This window comes from Oncorhynchus clarkii, chromosome 29 (assembly GCF_045791955.1).
Source record: "Oncorhynchus clarkii lewisi isolate Uvic-CL-2024 chromosome 29, UVic_Ocla_1.0, whole genome shotgun sequence".
NCBI classification, from domain to species: Eukaryota; Metazoa; Chordata; class Actinopteri; order Salmoniformes; family Salmonidae; genus Oncorhynchus; species Oncorhynchus clarkii.
This window is the reverse complement of record NC_092175.1, coordinates 36,071,221-36,096,080: the sequence shown is the minus strand read 5'-3', so window position 1 is coordinate 36,096,080 and position 24,860 is coordinate 36,071,221. Positions and strand designations below refer to the sequence as shown.

The 24,860-nt window shown below is 42.4% G+C and overlaps 1 pseudogene; it reads right to left on the bottom strand.

The window, feature by feature from the left end:
* Window positions 1-482: 482 nt before the first annotated feature.
* On the bottom strand, window positions 483-6,214 carry LOC139388514 (CCR4-NOT transcription complex subunit 6-like; annotated as a pseudogene).
* Window positions 6,215-24,860: the final 18,646 nt, after the last annotated feature.

Below are 24,860 nucleotides of genomic sequence, written 5' to 3'. Positions count from 1 at the left end.
CACTTGATCTTTATCCCGGAGGCTTTCGTTGTACCATCTACCCAGGCTCTTGATGGGTTGCTCAGACACCGTTGGTATCGGGTCATCTCCAATGCAGAACCTCACATCTTTAAGCTGTCCCTTGACTATGGAAATGCTTCGAGATTTGCTTGGCTTGATTTTCATCCGGGCCCACTTGATGTTATCCTGCAGTTTTGCAAGTAGCCGCCTGGTGCATGCTGCAGTGGTGGTCAGTGTAGTCATGTCATCCATGTATGCTCGGATAGGTGGGAGACGGAGCCCCTCCTTAGTTCTCTCACCGCCGACCACCCATCCCGATGCCCTGATGATGACTTCCATGGCCATAGTGAAGGCCAGAGGAGAAATTGTACAGCCTGCCATTATGCCTACTTCCAAGCGCTGCCATGTTGTTGTGAAGTCAGGTGTTGTGAAACACAATTGCAGGTCTTGGAAATAGGCCTTTACCAGTGTAGTGGTGTAGGTGATGTAAAAACTGTATTACACCAAGGACTACAAAGTGTGATATGGCGCGGAAAAAAATACAACATCAAATTGTGCCCAAGGAAAGGAGGTAAAACTTGCTGTGAGCTTTTACTTCCGTTAAAATCCTTGGGGGGAATGATGGCCGTACACCCCCCCCCTCTCTGATTCTACATGGATTTATCCAGAATATTCTTAATCCACTTTGCAGGAAAAATAGAACAAGATTAGAGCATCAGCTCCCTCGTGGCTCTGACAACTACCTGCGCCCTGGCAGGTGGATTCCGTTGACTGACGACGGGCTGGGAAAGAGCAGCTCCAGTTGTGCAAACAGGGAGAAGTGATCGGAGGGGATGTGGGGGTGGGGACAGCCGCTGATATTGTTCTCATGGAGCCAGTGAGGATCCAGAGGACCCAGAACCCCCAACACATTGAGCATAGGCTGAGAGTAGAAGATGTAGTCAATGATGCCCTGCACAGAGAGGAAAAGCACGTTAGATGGCAATACATTCACATCACCCGGGCTGGAGAAGATTAATCGGTGTGACCCAAGCCTTCATAATAGCCCAGGCTTTTAGAACATTCCAGACAGCTTGACGCTAAATTTACACCAACGCAAAAAAGAACGTGCTACACAGAAGACGGAAGACGTGACCGTGACAGTCTCACCTTGAAGTCGAAAGTATAGTTGGTGTAAGGCATCAGGCCGTTTTCATAGACACTCTTCAGCTTGAAGTCGTGGGTGATCCTGCCGTTGGACGTGTCCTTCTTTCCGTTGCAGTTGAAGTTCGTCAAGTGTTTTTTTTTATCGCAGCTCCTGAAAGTCTTTGTGGGTGCTGTCCACTCCACCCGAGCTCAGGAACTCCACCACACCTGCAAGCCCGCAAACACACACATACCACCAGGCATTACAAACGTCACTACAGTAGAGCACGCTCACTTATTCAACTGAGCCAGTCCAGTCATCCGCTCACCAGAGTCAGGCAGTGAGTTGAGGTCAGCACACAGGACGAGTGGGACGGCGTTGGTCTCCCCGGAGATGGAGGAGAGCTTGAGGCTGCGTGTGGCCTTGTCTACGATGTTCTTCACCTCAGACATGAACATGACGGTCTGGACCACCTTGACGTCTGAGTACGCCGGGTCACAGTGCATGTGGGCATTGGCCACCAGGAGGAGCTGTTTCTCCATGCCGTGCAGAGACTTCCCCGCTGGACAAACACACAGCATAACAGCAGCGTTTCTACATGGGAAACATTTAAGCCCTATGGAATTCCCACTTCTTTCGTGTGTGGTGAGACCTACCAGACTGCTCCATCATCTCCTTGCGCACCTCTAGAAGTGCAGCCACACCAATGTTGTCCTTAGTCATGACTCTGTTGAGCATGGCCTCAGAGCCCTCAGAGTTGGCCATGGCCAGCTGGTTGAATTCCACCGTGTGTTTCTGTACCAGGCTGAATCTATACAGTAGAGAGGAGGAGAGTCAGAACAGACCGGTGAGAGGAGGAGAGGAAGAACAGACCGGTTTAGAGGAGAGGAGAGGCAGAACAGAAAGGTGAGTGCAATGTGCTGCTTCTGGGACAGCTTAAAAAACCTCACACTTCCTCTCTTATACTATGCATGCCTATAAGGACCGGACATTTTTAATTAAGAGCTTAAAAATGGAACCATGCAACAATAGCAAGCCTATCGTCTTACAGTCAAAAAGCTATAGCCTATTATTGAACATGCAACTGCTGTAATGTAATGAAGCAGCTAAGTCATTTTCAAACATTTACCAAAATGAAATTAGCTGGAAAACACTGTTCTAAACAGCAGACCAAAATGTGACAGAGATGAAACTCTCCACTAGAAACTTTTTTTTATTTATTTTTATTTTACCTTTATTTAACCAGGCAAGTCAGTTAGAGAACAAATTATTATTTTCAATGACGGCCTAGGAACACTGCCTGTTCAGGGGCAGAACGACAGATTTTTACCTTGTCAGCTCGGGGGTTTGAACTTGCAACCTTCACTTACTAGTCCAACGACTTACTAGTCCAACGCTCTAACCACTAGGCTACCCTGCCACCCCCAAACTTAGAGGGGGAATCTACAACAACTAGGATGTGTTGCTAATATGACCAGGATCGTGCCTTCAGCTCCAGGACAACAAAAGACAGCTGATGTGGAAACCAATGGAACAGGAGAGAAATGCTGGTTAATGGCATCAAGAAGTCTTTAAGATATTTGCCTCCATGTTTCTATGGAAAGATTTTAAGACATGCCTCATTATTTGAAGTAAAGTAAAACGTTCAGCTTTCAGACAATTACTGCCTCAAGCTCACATTGCAAAGTGGTGGGTGACGCGCTGATAGCCTCCCTACCGTTGACTATAGCCTACGCACTCGAATGGCAGGCGCGCTTGTTTTACAAGTTGAGATTGACAAATGAAAAAAGCTCCTTTTGAAATTGTGGCTATCAAAATGTATTTTTATTTTTTACACCCGATTGCATTTAGAATTGTTATTTGTTGCGCAATGAATGTTTCACTCCAGTGAAGAGCTGATAGGACATTCCTCTCCTCAAACTAGTCTTGTATGCTGTGAATGTGTGATAAATAAGATACATGATGATGAAAGAAAATACACAAGTGACAATTTAATACCACTAAATTATGCAGATTAAACTAGGTACCGATAAGCATGACCGGTCAAACGTATTATTGGCGGCTAACCGATTAACATCCTTAATACATATGTGAGCTCACAATCTAATTAGGTCTGACAGTTGGCAGTGTGGTGTCAACTCACTTTTCGGTTCTGTAAAATATTGCGCAGCCGTCCACATGCTTGCGGTCGCACTCTGACATGGTCCTGGCACGGGACTTAGGGCTAAAGAAGCCCTCGTAACCTTGCTCCTTCAGCTCTGGCAGGAAATAGCTGTAGTACTGAACTGTTTCCACTTCCTGTTAAGGAAAACACGGGACAATTCCAGTTAGTGTACATTTTGAAGGTGCATTATTCAAAGTATAAGACCTGTAAACTATGGAAATCGAACCCCCATTCTCTTCCAACAGATGTCATTCTAACGTGACACGGTTGTCCTGCCATCTGATGCTAGACCGATTGTACCACGCACGTGTCATAATTAATTGCAGCGGTCAGTATTAAATCCCAGTGTGTCCGTCTGCCCACCTGTAGGCTGATGATGTCAGCACTGCAGTTCAGGATCTCCTGCATGATGGACTTCTTCCTGAACTCCCAGTTGAGGGCCCAAGAGGGGCAGTAGCTGTACAGCTGGCGAGTGGCGTACTTATCACACAGCACGTTGTAGCACATCACTGAGAACAGGGCTAGCAAAGGACATAGGGACGTAAACAGGAGATTATCCAAGTCTCATTATGGCTCTGAATATGATCAACACACACACACAACAATGTGTGTGTTGATATGTGGCTTTCAATAGGCATTGCAAGTGATTTGTAAGGGTGGATGAGTTTGTTACCTGCTGTTCTTGCCCGGTCCGGCTCAGCCTGAACAATCCATAATCTGGGTGGGGGCTGCTCTGAGCTGACTGAGACAGATAGGGGGAACATGAGTCATCCTTACACTGCTCCTCAAGGAGGAGTGACCACTTGAATAGGATCATCAAGATCAACTGACAGAGCCAAGTCATTCCATTCACCCAATGTCAAAGAAAAGCAACTTATTTAATACCTGCTAACTAACACACTAACACACTCACAATTCAACACAACACAGGAACAACAACACCCATTTCTTGTTTTTGGACTCACCTCGTTTAATGCCTGACAGATTGCCCAGAAGGTAGTTGAGCAGTTTCCTTGTGCCATCATGCTCCTTGTAGAGGTTCAATATTTATTGTGCAAGTGGGTTTCCTGCGGAGGAAACAGAAAGAAAATGAAGACACTACACAGAAGATATTACACAGGTTCAAGGATGCAGAATGAAAACAATGCCACATCTCTCATTCTGTGACCTCTACTCTGGAAATCACTTGGCTGAGCAACCAAATAGGCATACACAGATTATTGTTAGAGCTAAAACTACACAAGGGAATCCTTAGAGAAAACCCATGCAAGATTTCAAATCCCTATGAATTTAGAAAACCCAAACAACCAAAACTTAAATGAGTATGAAGCAAAGCTTACCTTTTAATCCCATTGTTTGTAACTGAAACAGTTTTCCAAGCTCAAAAGGTAGAACCCTCAACTGGTTGTTGTTTAAAATAAGTTCCCTGTAGAAGAGGTAAGACAGACGCATTTTAGGATGCTCGGGACAGAAGAAGATTCAGAAAGTAATCAAAGAAGTGAAGGCTTTTGTCAAGTCACCAGAGCTGTAGAAATCCCTCTGAAGTAACACATAACGATCTTCTGTCAATCAATAAGTTCAGGTCATTTCCATGTCTGCTCAGCCAGTTACTGAGCAATGTTTCATTGAGGGTCAGGTGCAGAAGAGCGAATACACAGGAGCGATACAAACAAAAAATGTCCTTGAAACAGAGTAACTAGCTATTACCAATTTCAATAATAATGAGGAATAAGGATATGCAATACCACACATGGGAGCCTGAAATGTCTCTTCATCCATCTCCTTTATAGAATGCGCTCTCAGTCTAAATTCCCTAGACTCTGAAATGGCAATGTTGACTGAATGAACAAACACACTTATCATTTCAAATTATAATGGTTAGCGCATATCATTTCTCATGTGGAAGACAATAACAGTAATGTGGATTTTAGTTCTCCAAACTAGCATCACTTAGTGCACGGTGAATTGTCGCCACTGAAGACTGACAGACACTATGTCGCCACTGTAGACTGACAGACCTGAGAGACACTATGTCGCCAAGCTCGACAGGCAGGCTCCTGATCTTGTTGGATGAGAGGTCCAGGTACACCAGGTTTTGAAGTTTGCCGATATCAGGCGGGATACGACAGAGGGAGTTATCGCCGATATGAAGAGCAGTGAGGTGAGTCAACGTCCATAACGAGGTGCTCAGACTCCTCACTTTACCTGCCCAGGCGAGTGGGGGAATGAGGGGACAAGAGAGTCAGTGAAAACAGGAGCACAGAAATACCGTACAGTAATTTAAATAGAAATAAAGAACACACCTACTAGGCCACGGGAGGTTGCTGAGGGGAGAACGGCACATAGTGAACAGAGCAAAGGGAATGGCATCAAACACCTGGAAACCATGTGTTTGGTACGACTCCAGTCATTACCCCGAGCCCATTCTCCCCAATTAAGCTGCCACCAACCTCCAGTGCATAGGCTTACGTGTTGGAAGCCTTCAAATCAAATTGTATTTTGTCACATGCACCGAATACAACAGGTGTAGACTTTACCGTGAAATGCTTACTTTCAAGCCCTTAACCAACAATGCAGTTAAGAAAATAGTTAAGGAAACATTTACTTTAAAAAAAAATAGTAACACAATAAACAATTATGAGGCTATATACAGGGGGTACAGGTTAGTCGAGGTCATTTGTACATGTGTGTGAAGTGACTAATACATACTAACGCTGTCACCACAATGAGCTTTTTGACATGCGCTAAGCCAAACAGTTTCATCTGTATTAGATGCTATAGCATGTAATGCCGCCCCAACCGGTCCTCACCACTGATTTCGAGCTCAGCCCAGTATGACTTCTTCCCATTGGCTGCCTCCTCAGTGGACATTATCGTGTACATCCGCCTCGGTCGGGCGGATCATATTTTTCCTTGGGCATCCCTGTAACACTAAAAAAAAAGATAAAAATACATTGCATGATCCATTTGAAACCATACCCTCAAAGAGCTATCCTGGAGATTTTGACTCATATGCAAATAGCCTAACACATGAATTCATAGAACACCTAATATTTACAAACCTGTGAGGGGAAAAAAAACATGAGTCTAAGATAATGCAACTTCAATACAGTACTTTGCAAGTCTGTTTAGCCTAAAGTTATTTGAAGAAAGGAAAAACCTGCACTCACTGAAATATTATTTAAGTTTGTTGTTTTTAACATGGATATAACATGCCTCTCTGTTGCAGCTATTTTTCTCTAGCCTAAAGTAATTACAATCCACCACTTATTCCACGGGGCAATCTCCAAAACATGCAAAGCAGTAGACAACAGGTTTTTTTTCCAGAAACTAAATGTACACCTCTAGTAAAAACCACTCCGTAGACAGCTGATTCAACCTGCCATTCATTCAGCGCCACAGATTCAGACCCTGTGCCAAATGGTCGTCAGTAGTTACCACAGCCACTAAGTCATGAACCCTATCTACAATTTATCTTAAAATCTGATTAAATCTCATCCTAACCTTAAGAAGACTGCTAACCTTATGGCTAATACTAACCTTAAATTAAGATCAAAAAGCACAATTTATTTATATATATTTTTTACGATATAGCCCATTCGACTTTATGGCTGTGGTAACTAGTGGAAACGGTGCCAAAAAAAAAACAAGAGGCTGATGAATGAGCACTCTTAATAAGAGAGCCATAGAAAAACACGTATACACAAATTATTTTGCTTCAATTCTAAAATCAAGACACATCTTAACACAATCAGAAAAACAGATTGACACTGTAAGGGACATGTGTCAAGATGGTAAAAACTGCAAGATCCACGTGTTGGGTTTAGGAGCTTCCACAAAAGCACAACAAAAGCAAAGACTTGATAAAATAGCTAGCCTCGCTTTCTTAATAATGACAAAAACAAGACCTTCCTCCTGTAAATCACATTTTAACTTCAGGCAAGTTTGGGAGGGGGTTGTGCTGTGCTGCCAGTAAGCATAAACACACATACCTTACTAACGTTAATTATTTCTGATACATAAAATAACTTGCCATCAGGGTTGACAGCGTGGCTAACACGTTCACAAACCTTTGTTCTGACAAATTGAGGTCAAAGACTAGCGGATTGCATCTTGCAAGTTGTTAGCAAGCTAGCTAATTTCCATAATAGTTCATTTTTGGCATTGGTTACTGGTTTAGCTAAACTACTAAGTAAACACTTGACATCATTAGCTAGCTGAACAAGTTTGTAGCTAACGTTAGCTGGTAAGTTAATGTTAACTAATGTCGTAGCATATGCTACCTAACGTTAATAACCACAACAACAAAAAATAACATGCCATCCAAACCAACATTTCATGATAACTAGCAACTATGACAGTTAACTGATCCATCTAACTTTGTTAGTTCAACACAAATGCAGCTATCTTTGCCATTCGGCTTGATTTGCATACTGGGTAAAGTTGAAATACATTGGCTTCATGACATTGAGCCCTATGAGCTTCAGAGATAGATAGTTTAGTTAGCTAGCCTTTCGAGTACGTTTACATAACTAGCCAGATTTCAGCTATCAAATACTTCAGCCTCCCTCGACTTCTAGATTGACTTCAGAGTCTGGTTAGCTAGCTAATGTTAGTTAGCAAAACAGAAACCAATAGTTAAAGTAGGAACGAGGAAATGTGGCTATCCCTCATGGATTAGCACGTTTTGCTATATAGCTGGATAACTAGCTTATATAGTTTGACAACTAGCGTTAGGGTTCTAGCTAGCTACCCATTTTTATTGTTAGCTAACTGGGTTAGCATTCGTGTTGGTTAGCTGACTGGTATTAGCTATCTAGCTCATACGTCTCGTAAAAGTAACGTTTTCGTACACAAACAAATGCGTATCTATGACTGAGAATATGATGGTTCAGCTACCTGTATGAACATACCAATCAGCGACGGCGAGTACGTTACGTTTCCTTAGTTTTTCTAATTCACTTTGGGTCAGCTGTTACCCACTGAAGGAAAACAAGAATCATGGCGTCCGTCAGAATGTTGGTGTGTGATAACGCGCGTCGTAATTGGCCGTTGCTGACACGACCAAGGCCATTGGGCCATTTACTCGTACAACGCCTCCAAAATGTGTTTGCTGGTACAAACAATATGTAGTTCGCATCAAACACAGTTCCCCTGACTGTAGTGTGCAGTTCGGGGCTGGGCTCCTTTGACCTCGACCACCGTTTTTTTTTTTGTTGGTCCATCTGAGGTTTGACACACTGAATACAAAAACGCACACGATTGTGCAAGGCACACGTTGACTACAAACATATTTCATTTTTGAAGATCGTAAGAAATGTTATATAAATCGGTACTTGCCTTATGCTTCTAGTTCCAACAGTGCAGTAATATCTAACAAATAATCTAACAATTCCCAACAACTACCCAATACACTCAAATCTAACAAGTGATCTAACAATTCCCCAACAACTACCTAATGCACACAAATCTAAAGGGGGAATGAGAATATGTGCATATAAGTATTTGGATGAGCGATGGCCGAGCGACATAGGCAAGGTCCAGTAGATGGTATAAAATACAGTATATACATGTGATATGAATAATGGATGATAGCGGTGTGAACAGACAGTGACTCGGGTGGTTGTTGTCCTTGATGATCTTTTTGGCCTTCCTGTGACATCAGGTGCTGTAGGTGTCACGGAGGGCAAATATTTTGCCCCTGGTGATGTGTTGTGCAGACCGCACCACCCTCTGGAGAGCCTCGCTGTTGAGGGCGGTGCAGTTGCCGTACCAGGCTGTGATACAGCCCGACAGGATGCTCTCGATTGTGCATTTGTAAAACTTTGTCAGGGTTTTGGGTGACAAGCCAAATTTCTTCAGCCTCCTGAGGTTGAAGGTCTTCACCACACTGAGGTCTTCACCACACTGTCTGCGTGGGTGGACCATTTCAGTTTGTCTGTGATTGAGACATACTGACAAGCTGAATGTGCTTTGTACACTTCTTAAGGGTAGGGGGCAGTGTTCGAAAGTTCGGATGACTGACGTGCACAAAGTAAACTGCCTTTTACTCAGTTCCAGAAGTTATCATATGCATATAATTGGTAGCATTGGATAGAAAACACTCTGAAGTTAAAATAATGTTTGTGAGTATGACAGAACTGATATGGCAGGGAAAAACCAGAGGAAAATCCATCCGGAATTTGTTTTTTGAGGTCACAGGCCATTTCAATGCTAGCCTATGGGATATACAAATAAATAGGACCCAGATTGTAGTTCCTATGGCTTCCACTAGATGTCAACAGTCTTTAGACAGGGTTTCAGGCTTGATTTTTGAAAAATGAACAAATAGTTGTAGTTTTTCCAAGGTGTCTCTCATTAGAAAACTAGTCTTGTTGTGTGCGTGAATGACGTGCGCGCTCTTCGTTATTTATCTTCCCTATTGAACATACTATTTTCCATCTTAAATATGATAATTTATTTATATATTAGAGTACCTGAGGATTAATTAGAAACATCGCTTGACATGTTTGGACAAACTTTAATGGTAACTTTTTGGATTTGTTTGTATGCATGTTGAACAAGTGGATTACTGAGATCAATGATGCCAACTAAACAGACTTTTTTGGATACAAAGAAGGACTTTATCGAACAAAACGACCATTCATTGTGTAGTTGGGACCCTTGGGATTGCAAACAGAGGAAGATCTTCAAAGGTAAGTGATTTATTTTATCGCTATTTGTGATTGTGTGACGCCTGAGCTGGTTGAAAAAGAGACTCGGGTGACTTCTACGTCATCTTTACTAAACAACATAAACACAATTAACAACTGAAACAATTAACACAGCAGACAAAAACCAGGTTTGACCAACCGCTTCAACCCCGCTCTTCAAAAGAGGCAAAGATAGTCATTTTCTTGTTGTCAACACATAGAACATCTCATCATCTCTCTGTAACTGAAACATTAATATTTTCCTCTTCATCCAGGCCATCATACAACTGTAGTTCTTTAAGGGTTGTAATGCGGTCTTCCCCGTCCATCCCAATTACACCTGGGAGGTAAACTGTGCCTTCTACATCATCCTGAAATATATTGGAGAGGGGCTGGGTTAAGTCTTTAAACATTGGTTTATGACTATACCACTCATCATTTGACACCTCCTACCTGTAGTGTTTTGTTTTCGCCGCCTTTTTCGATCTTTCAACCTCTCTTCTTCAGACCTTAGTGAGTGAATGACAGACATAAAATATGAACATATATTCAGTACAGTCTGGCTACAGTGAAACAAGTGATTTTAAGGATGCAAATGAAAGGTTTTTATAATGTTCTAGACTGGCGGCATTGGGCAAGTTCTGCAGGAGAACATGGCACCACCGTCGCCTAATATGCTGCATGTTTTCCTTTGTGAAATAAAATCACACAATCGGACGGGTATCCCCAAAAAACCTATATCCACTAGTGATGAGAATTTCAGAATGTATACATACCTCAGTGAAATCACACTTCCATTGAAATGTACAGAGTAAGTAAGTTAAGAAAGAGTAGGTTGTTAATTTTACAGTTATGATAACAATGATAATAGTAAATAATAACAAAGAATATATATATTTCAGGATGATGTAGAAGACGTGACCCCCAAGAAGTCACAGCATGTCACATCAGCCTCCAGCTCTGCAGGAGTTTGATGTATGAATTGTGTATGTAGTGTAAAAACTGTAGGAAATAGGTCACAAAAAGTGTCAAGATAAATAAACAAGAAAAGTATGAGCAATAACAAGTGTGCTTTGCATGCTACAAGCACAGAAATAATAAATTATAACCACAGAAAATAGGACTAATATAATATAAAGAATGGCCAGCATCTTACCATCAAAACAAACACCCCACAGTACCTTGCTTTGGTAGGAGGGTCATGTCAGGATGAGCATGTAGGAAGGGTAACACAATGAGGGAGGAGGATGTCTTCCCTGTAACACACAGCATTGAGATTGCCTGCAATGACAACAAGCTCAGTCCAAAACCGCGACTCGTCAGTGAAGAGCACTTTTTGCCAGTCCTGCCTGGTCCAGTTGTTGCCGGTGATGTATGGTGAGGACCTGCCTTACAACAGGCCTACAAACCCTCAGTCCAACCTCTCTCAGCCCATTGCGGACAGTCTGAGCACTGATGGAGGCATTGTGCGTTCCTGGTGTATCTTGGGAAGTTGTTGTTGACATCCTGTACCTGTCCCGCAGGTGTGATGTTCGGATGTACCGATCCTGTGCAGGTGTTGTTACACGTGGTCTGCCACTGCGAGGATGATCAGCTGTCCATCCTGTCTCCCTGTAGCGCATTTTTGCCCTGGCCACATCTGCAGTCCTCATGCCTCCAATGGTTAACAGCCTGAGTGAGTTGCCTTCATTTATCCACCATCGTTGGCTAGTCTACCAAATCAGTGCAAATGTACAATTCCTAATTCTCATGAGCAGTGCAATATTTTCTGGCCCCAGTGGGGGGCAGCAGAAAATAGCAGATGTTTGAATTGGCACTGCTGTGCAATATCCAAGAGCTACCATCAAGAGAAAAACATAAGTGATGTACGAATATGTATATTCTGCATTTTTAACTGCAACATAATGATGAGTTAATTACAAGCCCTGTCAAGTTACAAGCCCATGCGCACATACACCTTTTACATAATGTCTGATACATGCTCAGCAAAGTCTGTGATGTCTAACTCATAATTCCTAATTACAAGGGTAGTGAGTTACACAGGAATGTTTCATAGCCATCTGACACATGACATCTGATACATGACATGTGATACATGTTTTGACTCTGGGATTTCGGTAAGGTGCAACGCCGCATGTGTGGGTGGGACTTTTGAGCCTACTCAAGTGCTATTTTAATTCCTCAGGCATCTCTCTCTCTCTCTCTCTCTCTCTCTCTCTCTCTCTCTCTCTCTCTCTCTCTCTCTCTCTCTCTCTCTCTCTCTCAGTGTGTAGGAGATTGTCTCAGGGCTGTCTGTCATATCATCCTACAGCAGCACACATTGCCAGTAGAGCAGGACACAAAAGCCTCATATTCATCCAGACTGACTGTAGCACAGCATCTATTTTTCAGTTGCTCATCTCTAGGCACCACCCTAAGCCTCTGATCCTCCACAAATTCTTCTGTTAGATGCGGATAAAAAAGTCAGAATATTAGGGCTTCTCTCCTCCCTCTCGACTCAGGCTTTACTCAGCCTTTCACTAATAAACGAGGTTACTCATGGATCCGTTGTGAGTTTGGGATTAAGTACTTTTTAGAGTTGCTAAAGTTTTTGAGAAAAGAGTCACCTTTTTCATTACATTTAGTCTGTGACTTGGTGATTTTTACGAAAGGACCAATCCGCAGCCCTCTAAAAACAATGAAGTTAGATTGTGGATAATGATGTCTGCAATAATAACCATCACATGGGCTCCTGAGTGGTGCAGCGGTCTAAGGCACTGCATCTCAGTGCTAGAAGCGTCACTACAGAGCTTGGTTCGATTCCAGGCTTTATCACAACCGGCCTTGATTGAGAGTCCCATAGGGCGGCGCACAATTGGCCTAGTGTCGTCTGGGTTTTTCTGGGGTAGGCCTTCATTGTAAATAAGAATTTGTTCTTAACTGACTTGCCTAGTTAAATAATAAAAAACATGAAAATCAGACATATAACAACAGAATCTTGAATCAGAGGCAAGTCAGTTCTTCTCCCAGTACTGGAAAGACAGTACCAACGAAGAGCTCTCACTGCTGCTTGATCATCCTATTTTTCCAACTTAATTATTAAGGAGAATAAGAACAATGAACTTCTTTGACAAAAAGATCCCGATCATTAGAAAGCAAATTATGTAATGCTCTTTGATTCTGCGTATTTCTCCAAAGCTCAGTTGTCCTGAGTCTGCACAACACTGCCAGGACCTAGGATCAATGGAGACACTCAAGTTTTTAAATCCTATATCTCTTGACACATTCATGAAAAAAGTCATGGCATCTAAACCTTCAAGCTGTTCCAACTAAACTACTGAAAGAGCTGCTTCCTGTGCTTGGCTCTCCTATGTTGAACATAATAAATGGCTCCCTATCCACCGGATGTGTACCAAGCTCCTAAAGACAAATAATGTACACAAAACGCTTCAGTCTGGTTTTAGACCCTATCATAGCACTGAGACTGCACTCGTGAACGTAGTAAATTACCTTTTAACGGCATCAGACCAAGGCTCTGCATCTGTCCTTGTGCTCCTAGACACCATCCTTTTGACACCATCGATCACCACTTTCTTTTGGAGAGACTGGAAACCCTAATTAGTCCACATGGACAAGTTCTGGCCTGGTTTAGATCTTATCTGTCGTAAAGATATCAGTTCGTCTCTGTGAATGTTTTGTCCTCTGACAAATCAATTGTAAGTTTCTGTGTTCCTCAAGGTTCAGGTTTAGGACCACTATAGTTTTCACTACATATTTTACCTCTTGGTGATGTCATTCGGAAACATAGTTGTAACTTTCACTGCTACGTGGACGATGCACAGCTGTACATTTCCATGAAACATGGTAAAGCCCCAAAATTGCCCTCCGTGGAGGCCTGTGTTTCAGACATAAGGAAGTGGAATTTTTACTTTTGAACTGACAAAATAGAGATGCTTGTTCTAGGTCCCAAGAAACAAAGATAACTTCTGTTGAATCTGACAATTAATCTTGATGGTTGTACAGTCATCTCAAATAAAACTGTGAAGGACCTCAGCGTTACTCTGGACCCTGATCTCTCTTTTGACGTACATATCAATCATATTTCAAGGGCAGCTTTTTTCCATCTTCGTACCGTTGCAAAAACCTGAATATTTTTGTCCAAAAATGATGCAGAAAAGCTAATCCATGCTTTTGTCATTTATAGATTAGACTTCTGCAATGTTCTACCTTCCGGCTACCTGGATAAAGCACTAAATAAACTTCAGTTAGTGCTAAACACGGCTGCTAGAATCTTGACTAGAACCTAAAATGTGGTCATATTACTCCAGTGCTAGCCTCTCTGCACTGGCTTCCTGTTAAGGCTAGGACTGATTTCAAGGTTTTACTGATAACTGACAAACATTACATGGGCTTGCTCCTACCTATCTCTCTGATTTGGTCCTGCCATACACATGCATCACAAGATGCAGGCCTACTCTGAACTCTCTGTCTCCTGCGTCTGACTCCTTCCTCCACTACACCCCGGACGTTACACAGTAACCGTGACCTTGGATGTGTTACTCATGTTACGGTTGAATAAATACTGTTACATTAGTTTGTCAGATATCCTTAACATTAGGTAATATTGAATTGTGTTTTGTTGACAAGGAGATGTATCTACTGCTTGGATATTTAGATCTGAGCCACTGGCTTAATCCTTTTCTTTTATTTCTGCTTGAGACGGAGACACGAATCCAACCTAGAATTTGTTAACTTGTAGACAAGTTAATAGACTATTTGTCGTATTGCAAAAGTGATATTGAATTGTGTTTGGTTGTTAGCGCAACCAAATATCAATATTTGAAGGAGATGTTTCTTCTGCTTCTTCTGCTTGTATAGCACCATCTGCACCACTGACGCTGGCTTTAAATCCAGTTTGTCCACAAATTAATAATTTATATGTTGGATTCACGTTAAATAACGTTAAATAACGTGTTGGATTCACGTTAAATAATAGGACTTAGTCAAATCAAACTTTAACTTTGATTTTTGTTTGAGATGGAGACGTGAATCCAACATATTTATTATTGACTTGTAGATGCCATTTAGAAATCAACTGAACCTTGAAACCCCATATATGTAGTGTCTAGTTTTAGTTGAATCCTGGGCTGGATTTAAACAATAGCTGTTGATGACTTCCCAAACGCTACAGTATATGTACTGTCTAGTTCTAGTTGAATCCTGGGCTGGATTTAAATAACAGCTGTTGATGACTTCCCAAATGCTATATAGGCTAAATAGCATCATTGATATATGATTGATCAAATATGATTACATTACATTTGCTCCGTTGATTCTACCCTTTAGAATAACTTTGATAGCAACAGTGAATCTATTAAGTGGATTTCTCAATGATCATTCTCACAATAGCACATTGTTTATAGTCAGTGACAAACATCAAAGCTAGGCTGGGCAATACCACAATAATGTGGTTAAAACTGTAGCCTGTAGACAAATGAAGTTGAAACAAATTTTATTTAACCAATTTGTGCCCAGTGGGTACTTCACATATGCTGCTAGGCTTGTACAGGAAAGACAAACACTTCCCGAAAATGGAACTGTACAGCCTCTGCTATTATTTTCATCCTCCATCCGTGTCTCTCTTTTCAGCCTGCCTCTTGGTCTCTCTGTCTGTGCTTTCCTCGCCCTGCTGCTTCTCGGATCAAAGGGACTCAATGGATTCTTCAGCCTGGCTCTGTCTGTAGCTGCTGAGACAGTGAATGAAATCACAAGCAGGATTCAGCATTGCCAACAGAACAAAAACAGCTTATGGATGTGAAAAGCGTACAAAGAGATCCCTGAAATATCCTCGCAGGAGACACCGCCGCCAAAGCAGTCTTTAATGCACACGGGGGGGGTTGAGAGACTAACGTTGCTGGGTCTGTGAGAGGGCAGACATGTTGTTCGTAGGTGACAAAGAAAGGGAGTATTGAGATCAGTTCTGTTCATTCATATTACTCTTATCACCATAGTTTGAATACTTTATGAATACCTGTGTAGTACCCTACCGTATTCAACATCGAACTGTCTTGTGGAAGTGGTGAATTTGCTTAAATTGTTTGTTCGACTTTATGAGACTGATAAGAAACGGGTCTCCTGTAAAACGTGGCCTGTCTGCAGGAGAAGATAACTGATTGTCAAAATATTAATATTCCAGCACATTGTCATCTCATTTACTATTTCAAGTCTTAAGTGTCAGACAGATAAGCTTCCAGTCAACTAAATCAGTTCTGAAGGCTGAGTGTTAGCCGTTTCTACTTTATGTGGTCATACAATCTTAATTGCTTGGGATTGATTAAACTCTGCCCCCATATCTCTGTCTCTCAAACACACACACACACACACACACACACACACACACACACGACATTAACCTTCATTCTCCTTATAGAGGGGTGATGACAGTATGTATGGTTCAAAGCAGAGATGATTGAAAACAGAGTAAAGCAAATGTTGTTTGTTTTATTCAGCTTCATTTATTCCATTTTTTAGGAACTCAATCGGGGTCTCAACTTACTGTTGAGAGTTAGATTAGTAGAATACACAAGGTGCAATTTTTTGACATTTGGTTGTGCATCAGCAGTTTTTCTCTTGTTATTTATGTCAGTCACTGACAGTGACTCAATTAGCCCATGTCAGCTAACATCTTTTAGATCGGTTAGTCTAGCCAGCTATCTAAACTTGCCGTAAACATTTCGCTTAGAGCCCCCAGTGTTTATGACACGTGATGTAGTGATGGGTCTTTCGAGCTGCTTTTTTTGAACAGATGTTTTTGGTGAACGTCAGGAAGCGAATCGCATCTGTGAAAGAGACATTTATTTGGCTCCCTGATTTGCACACTGCTACCACTGCTGCTTAATGAGCTCTAGACCACCATTATAAATCATAAAACATTATCTGTAGATTATAACGTTATCTGTTATCTGTTAACGTTATCTCTCTCCAGGAACAATAGGTAGGGAGGAGAGAGACTCATTCTGGTCCACGTTAATTTTTGCAAGCAATTGAATTTCATCTGGTAAAGAAATGCTTTTGAACTCACATTTCACGATCTGACAAAATGATAGGCAACTTCTTAAGCTTAACATTAGAAATGTTATATTTTAATGTTTTTGTATGAAATTTCAGCACTACTGAACAAAGAGCCCTTTAGGAGCCAAACGAACAGCTCATTTAGGTGAGTGGAGTTTAAAGATCAGGCTCATCGAAAAAGACTCAGAATGCCCATCACTAATGTGGCCTGCTACTCATCCATCTGGCCCGGTAAACCACTCATGCCATGGATAACATCTGACGCAGGTTGAAGAGTGGTGCCATATGATCATCTCTTCATTAGAGAGGAACTGACACTCCTCGGCAATTGTGTACCTACAGTCATCCGTTCTGGACTACCTCTGTGGGTTTCCATTCTCTGTTATTTGGGTTATGTTGTGTCCACTGGAGATGTGCATTATTCAAAATTATAAACTGAGTGGTTTGAGCCCAGAGTGCTGATTGGCTGACAGCCAGCCGTCGAAAATCAGACCGTATTCCATGGGTATGACAAAACATGTATTTGTACTGTTCTAATTATGTTGGTAACCACTTTATAATAGCAATAAGGCACCTCGTGGGTATGTGGTATATTGCTAATATACCACGCCTAAGGGCTGTATCCAGGCACTCCGCTTTGCGTCGTGCATAAGAACAGCCCTTAGCCATGATGTATTGGCCATATACAGTGGCTTGCGAAAGTATTCACCCCCTTTGCATTTTTCCTATTTTGTTGCCTTTACAACCTGTAATTAAAATAGATTTTTGGGGGGTTAGTTCATTTGATTTACACAACATGCCTACCACTTTGAAGATGCAAAATATTTGGGGGGGTGAAACAAGAAATAAGACAAAAAAAACAGAACTTGAGTGTGCATAACTGTCCCCCCCCCCAAAGTCAATACTTTGTAGAGACACCTTTTGCAACAATTACAGCTGCAAGTCTCTTGGGGTATGTCTCATCTAGCCACTGTGATTTTTGCCCATTCTTCAAGGCAAAACTGCTCCAGCTCCTTCAAGTTGGATGGGTTTTGCAATTTTTAAGTCATACCACAGACTCTCAATTGGATTGAGGTCAGGGCTTTGACTAGGCCATTCCAAGACATTTAAATATTTCCCCTTAAACCACTCGAGTGTTGCTTTAGCAGTATGCTTAGGGTCATTGTCCTGCTGGAATGTGAACCTCCATCCCAGTCTCAAATCTCTGGAAGACTGAAACAGGTCTCCCTCAAGAATTTACCTGTATTTAGCGCCATCCATCAATTCTGACCAGTTTCCCAGTCCCTGGCAATGAAAATCATCCCCACAGTATGATGCTGCCACCACCATGCTTTACTGTGGGGATGGTGTTCTCGGGGTGATGAGAGGTGTTGAGTTTGTGCCAAAAAGCTCAATTTTAGTCTCATCTGACCAGAGTACCTTCATCCATATGTTTGAGTCTCCCACATGCCTTTTGGCGAACACCAAACATGTTTGCTTAAATTTTTCTTTAAGCAATGTTTTTTTCTAGCCACTCTTCTTAAGCCTAGCTTTGTGGAGTACATCTTAAAGGGGTCCTATGGACAGATAATCCAATTTCCACTGTAGAGTTTTGCAGCTCCTTCAGGGTTATCTTTGGTCTCTTTGATTAATTGCCTCCTTGCCTGGTTCGTGAGTTTTGGTGAGCAGCCCTCTCTTGGCAGGTTTGTTGTGGTGCCATATTCCTTCAATTTTAAATAATGGTGCTCCGTGGGATGTTCAAAGTTTCTAATATTTTTTAATAACTCAACCCTGATCTGTACTTCTCCATAACATTTTATTTTATTTAACTAGGCAAGTCAGTCAAGAACAAATTCTTATTTTCAATGACGGCCTAGGAACAGTGGGTTAACTGCCTTCAGGGGCAGAACAACGTATTTTTTACATTGTCAGCTCTGGGATTCGATTTTGCACTAGGCTACCTGCCGCCCCAACTTTGTCCCCGACCTGTTTGGAGAGCTCCTTGGTCTTCATGGTGCCGCTTGCTTGGTGGTGCCCCTTGCTTATCAAATCAGATCAAATTTGATTTGTCACATACATATGGTTAGCAGATGTTAATGCGAGTGTAGTGAAATGCTTGTGCTTCTAGTTCCGACAATGTAGTAATAACCAATGAGTAATCTAACCTAACAATTCCAAAACTACTACCTTAAACACACAAGTGTAAAGGGATAAAGAATATGAACATAAAGATATATGAATGAGTGATGGTACAGAACGGCATAGGCAAGATGCAGTAGATGGTATCGAGTACAGTATATTCATATGAGATGAGTAATGTAGGGTATATAAACATAAAGTGGCATAGTTTAAAGTGGCTAGTGATACATATATTACATAAAGATGGCAAGATGCAGTAGATGATATAGAGTACAGTATATACAGTGGGGCAAAAAAGTATTTAGTCAGCCACAAATTGTGCAAGTTCTCCCACTTAAAAATATGAGAGATGCCTGTAATTTTCATCATAGGTACACTTCAACTATGACAGACAAAATGAGAAAAAAAGTCCAGAAAATCACATTGTAGGATTTGTAATGAATTTATTTGCAAATTATGGTGGAAAATAAGTATTTGGTCAATAACAAAAGTTTATCTCAATACTTTGTTATATACCCTTTGTTGGCAAGGACAGAGGTCAAACGTTTTCTGTAAGGTTTTCACACACTGTTGCTGGTATTTTGGCCCATTCCTCCATGCAGATCTCCTCTAGAGCAGTGATGTTTTGGGGCTGTTGCTGGGCAACACAGACTTTCAACTCCCTCCAAAGATTTTCTATGGGGTTGAGATCTGGAGACTGGCTAGGCCACTCCAGGACCTTGAAATGCTTCTTACGAAGCCACTCCTTCGTTGCCCGGGTGGTGTGTTTGGGATCATTGTCATGCTGAAAGACCCAGCCACGTTTCATCTTCAATGCCCTTGCTGATGGAAGGAGGTTTTCACTCAAAATCTCACGATACATGGCCCCATTCATTCTTTCCTTTACATGGATCAGTTGTCCTGGTCCCTTTGCAGAAAAACAGCCCCAAAGCATGATGTTTCCACCCCCATGCTTCACAGTAGGTATGGTGTTCTTTGGATGCAACTCAGCATTCTTTGTCCTCCAAACACGACGAGTTGAGTTTTTACCAAAAAGTTATATTTTGGCTTCATCTGACCATATGACATTCTCCCAATCTTCTTCTGGATCATCCAAATACTCTCTAGCAAACTTCAGACAGGCCTGGACATGTACTGGCTTAAGCAGGGGGACACGTCTGGCACTGCAGGATTTGAGTCCCTGGCGGTGTAGTGTGTTACTGATGGTATGCTTTGTTACTTTGATCCCAGCTCTCTGCAGGTCATTCACTAGGTCCCCCCGTGTGGTTCTGGGATTTTTGCCACCGTTCTTGTGATCATTTTGACCCCACGAGGTGAGATCTTGCGTGGAGCCCCAGATCGAGGGAGATTATCAGTGGTCTTGTATGTCTTCCATTTCCTAATAATTGCTCCCACAGTTGATTTCTTCAAACCAAGCTGCTTACCTATTGCAGATTCAGTCTTCCCAGCCTGGTGCAGGTTTACAATTTTGTTTCTGGTGTCCTTTGACAGCTCTTTGGTCTTGGCCATAGTGGAGTTTGGAGTGTGACTGTTTGAGGTTGTGGACAGGTGTCTTTTATACTGATAACAAGTTCAAACAGGTGCCATTAATACAGGTAACGAGTGGAAGACAGAGGAACCTCTTAAAGAAGAAGTTACAGGTCTGTGAGAGCCAGAAATCTTGCTTGTTTGTAGGTGACCAAATACTTATTTTCCATCATAGTTTGCAAATAAATTCATAAAAAATCCTACAATGTGATTTTCTGGATTTTTTTCCTAATTTTGTCTGTCATAGTTGAAGTGTACCTATGATGAAAATGACAGGCCTCTCTCAGACTAAATACTTTTTTGCCCCACTGTACATATACATTTTAGATGAGTAATGTAGGGTATGTAAACATTATATTAAGTGGCATTGTTAAAGTGGCTAGTGATACATTTTTTCCATCAATTTCCATCAATTTCCATGATTAAAGTGGCTGGAGTTGAGTCAGTATGTTGGCAGCAGCCACTCAATGTTAGTGGTGGCTGTTTAACAGTCTGATGGCCTTGATAATCTGTTTTTCAGTCTCTCGGTCCCTGCTTTGATGCACCTGTACTGACCTCGCCTTCTGGATGATAGCGGGGTGAACAGGCAGTGGCTCGGGTGGTTGTTGTCCTTGATGATCTTTATGGCCTTCCTGTGACATTGGGTGGTGAAGGTGTCCTGGAGGGCTGGTAGTTTGCCCCCGGTGACACGTTGTGCAGACCTCACTACCCTCTGGAGAGCCTTACGGTTGTGGGCAGAGCAGTTGCCGTACCAGGCGGTGATACAGCCCGACAGGATGCTCTCGATTGTGCATCTGTAGAAGTTTGTCAGTGCTTTTGGTGACAAGCAGAATTTCTTCAGCCTCCTGAGGGCCCTCACCTCCTCCCTGTAGGCCGTCTCGTCGTTGTTGGTAATCAAGCCTACCACTGTAGTGTCGTCCGCAAACTTGATGACTGAGTTGGAGGCGTGCTTGGCCACGCAGTCGTGGGTGAACAGGGAGTACAGGAGAGGGCTCAGAACGCACCCTTGTGGGGCCCCAGTGTTGAGGATCAGTGGGGTGGAGATATTGTCACCTACCCTCACCACCTGGGGGCGGCCCGTCAGGAAGTCCAGTACCCAGTTGCACAGGGCGGGGTCGAGACCCAGGGTCTCTTGATGACGAGTTTGGAGGGTACTGTGGTGTTAAATGCTGAGCTGTAGTCGATGAACAGCATTCTCACATAGGTATTCCTCTTGTCCAGATGGGTTAGGGCAGTGTGCAGTGTGGTTGCGATTGCGTCGTCTGTGGACCTATTGGAGAGGTAAGCAAATTGGAGTGGGTCTAGAGTGTCAGGTAGGGTGGAGGTGATATGGTCTTTGACTAGTCTCTCAAAGCACTTCATGATGACAGAAGTGAGTGCTACGGGGCGGTAGTTGTTTAGCTCAGTTACCTTAGCTTTCTTGGGAACAGGAACAATGGTGGCCCTCTTGAAGCATGTTGGAACAGCAGACTGGGATAAGGATTGATTGAAAATGTCCGTAAACACACCAGCCAGCTGGTCTGCGCATGCTCTGAGGACGCGGCTGGGGATGCCGTCTGGGCCTGCAGCCTTGCGAGGATTAACACGTTTAAATGTTTTACTCACGTCAGCTCCAGTGAAGGAGAGCCTGCAGGTTTTGGTAGCTTAGTGATGGCTTAGTGGTGTTGCAGACTCTGGGGACTTTCAGAACAGGTGTATATATACTGAGATCATGTGACACTTAAATAAAGTCCACCTGTGTGCAATCTAACTAATTATGTGACTTCTGAAGGTAATTGGTTGCACCAGATTTTATTTAGGAGTTTCATAGCATAGGAGGGGAATACATATGCACGCACCACTTTTCCGTTTTAATTTTTTTTTTTTTAAACAACTATTTCCTTTCACTTCACCAATTTGTACTATTTTGTGTATGTCCATTACATGAAATCCAAATAAAAGTCCATTTAAATTACAGGTTGTAATGCAACAAAATAGGAAAAACGCCAAGGGGGATGAATACTTCCGCAAGTGCACTGCACCCCACCCCCTTGAGCCTTATTGCTTAAGTATAGGGCATGCTCTCTTTTAAGTGTAAAAGGAGGCATATGGCACAAGGAAGAACAGGTTTAGAAGGAGCAAAGAGATGATGGGAAGAGAGGAGTCGGATGAGAGTAATCCAGTCATTGGGAAGATTGTCCCCCGCACACACAACATCCCCTCCAGCTCTCTCCTTCTCTGGCTGTTTGATCACCCACATTAAAATAATAATTACAAGCACACAACACCAGCAGGGATAGCTTGCCTCCCCCAGCGGTGCTTCACACGCACAAAGGGCATTAACATCCCTTCCAGGCTCTCCACCGTCAGCCTGTTTTTATGGGTGGCACAGGGGACTTAGAACTCCCAGCTCCACCATCCGTGCCTCTCCACAGTCAGCCTGTTTTTATGGGTGGCACAAGGGACTAATGGGTGGCACAGGGGAACTAGGGTATGCATGAGTGTCTGAGCTGTGTGCTAGTCGTATGAAAAGACAGCTCGTTGCTTTCAACATGTCAATACCTCTCACAAAGACAGGTAGTGATGCAGTCAATCTCGCCTCTACTTTGAGCCAGGAGAGATTGACATGCATGTCAATGATGTTACGTAGCTCTCTGTGTACATTTAAGGGACAGTCGTGCTGCTCTGTTCTGGGCCAACTGTAACTTGCCTATATCCCTCTTTGTGGCACTTGACCATATGACTGGGCAGTAGTCCAGGTGCGACAAAACCAGGGCCTCTAGGAGTTGTTTTGTTAATAGCAATGTCAAGAAAGCAGAGCAGCGCTTTATTACGGACAGACCTCTCCCCATCTTAGCTACCAATTCATCAATATGTTCTGACCATTACAGTTTACAATCCAGGGTTACACAACAAGCAGCATTAGTCTCATCAACGTGCTCAATTTCCACATTGTTCATTCCAAGATCTTGGAACAGTACCTCATTAAGCTGGTTGAGAGAATGCGAAGAGTGTACAAAGGTGTCATTAAGGCAAAGGGTGGCTACTGTAAGGTTCTGTATTTATTTTCTTAGTCAACCTTGTGTTCTGTTTCGTTGTGTTCTTGAACGTAGCCCTGTCTTTCATTTTTGCTCTTTGATAACACCTGTGTTAGTTTCTCAGCTGGTGTCATCAGCTCCTTATTGAGTTCAGTTTATTCTGTTTGTGACTTTGTGAGGTATTGTTCGTTTTGACTCTACTAAGCCTTTTCCTAGCTTGTTTGTGAGAACCAGTTATAGCCTTCAGTCCTAGTTTTGATTCACCTGCCTATTTGCCTACCTGTGACCACTATTCCTGCCTTCTGCGAAGGCGAAATAAACACCTGCTGTGCTTTGCGTGTGAATCTACACATTTTCTCCCTGAGTATTCATTACAGAATACCTCACAAAGTCACAAACAGAATAAACTGAACTCAATAAGGAGCTGATGAGACCAGGTGAGTAACTAACACAGGTGTTATCAAAGAGCAAAAATTAAAGACAGGGCTACGTTCAAGAACACAACGAAACAGAACACAAGGTTCACTAAGAAAATAAATACAGAACCATACAGCTACTTTGAAGAATCTCAAATATGAAATGTATTTTGATTTGTTTAACACTTCTGTGGTTACTACATGATTCCATGTGTTATTTCATAGTTTTGATTTCTTCACTCTTATTCTACACTTTACTTTTGACTGGTACTGTACTTTCTCCAGCAGCAGATTATGATCAATAATGTCAAAAGCTGCACTGAAGTCTCACAAAACAACACAAGCTTCTTATTAGAAATACATTTCAGCCAATCATCAGTCAGTTGTGTAAGTGCCGTACATGTTGAGTGCCCTTCCCTATAAGCATTGTCGTGGCAGAATCCGAATTCTTTTGTCACGTTCTGACCTCTATTTCCTTTGTTTTTGTATTTATTTAGTATGGTCAGGGCGTGAGTTGGGTGGGCAGTCTATGTTTGTTTTTCTATGTTTTGGGTCAGTTCTATGTTTTCGGCCTAGTATGGTTCTCAATCAGAGGCAGGTGTCATTAGTTGTCTCTGATTGAGAATCATACTTAGGTAGCCTGGGTTTCACTGTTTGTTTGTGGGTGATTGTTCCTGTTTTTGTGTTTTGCACCAGACAGGGCTGTTTTGAGTTCTCACGTTTCTTGTTTTGTTTTCGTTAGTTTGTTCA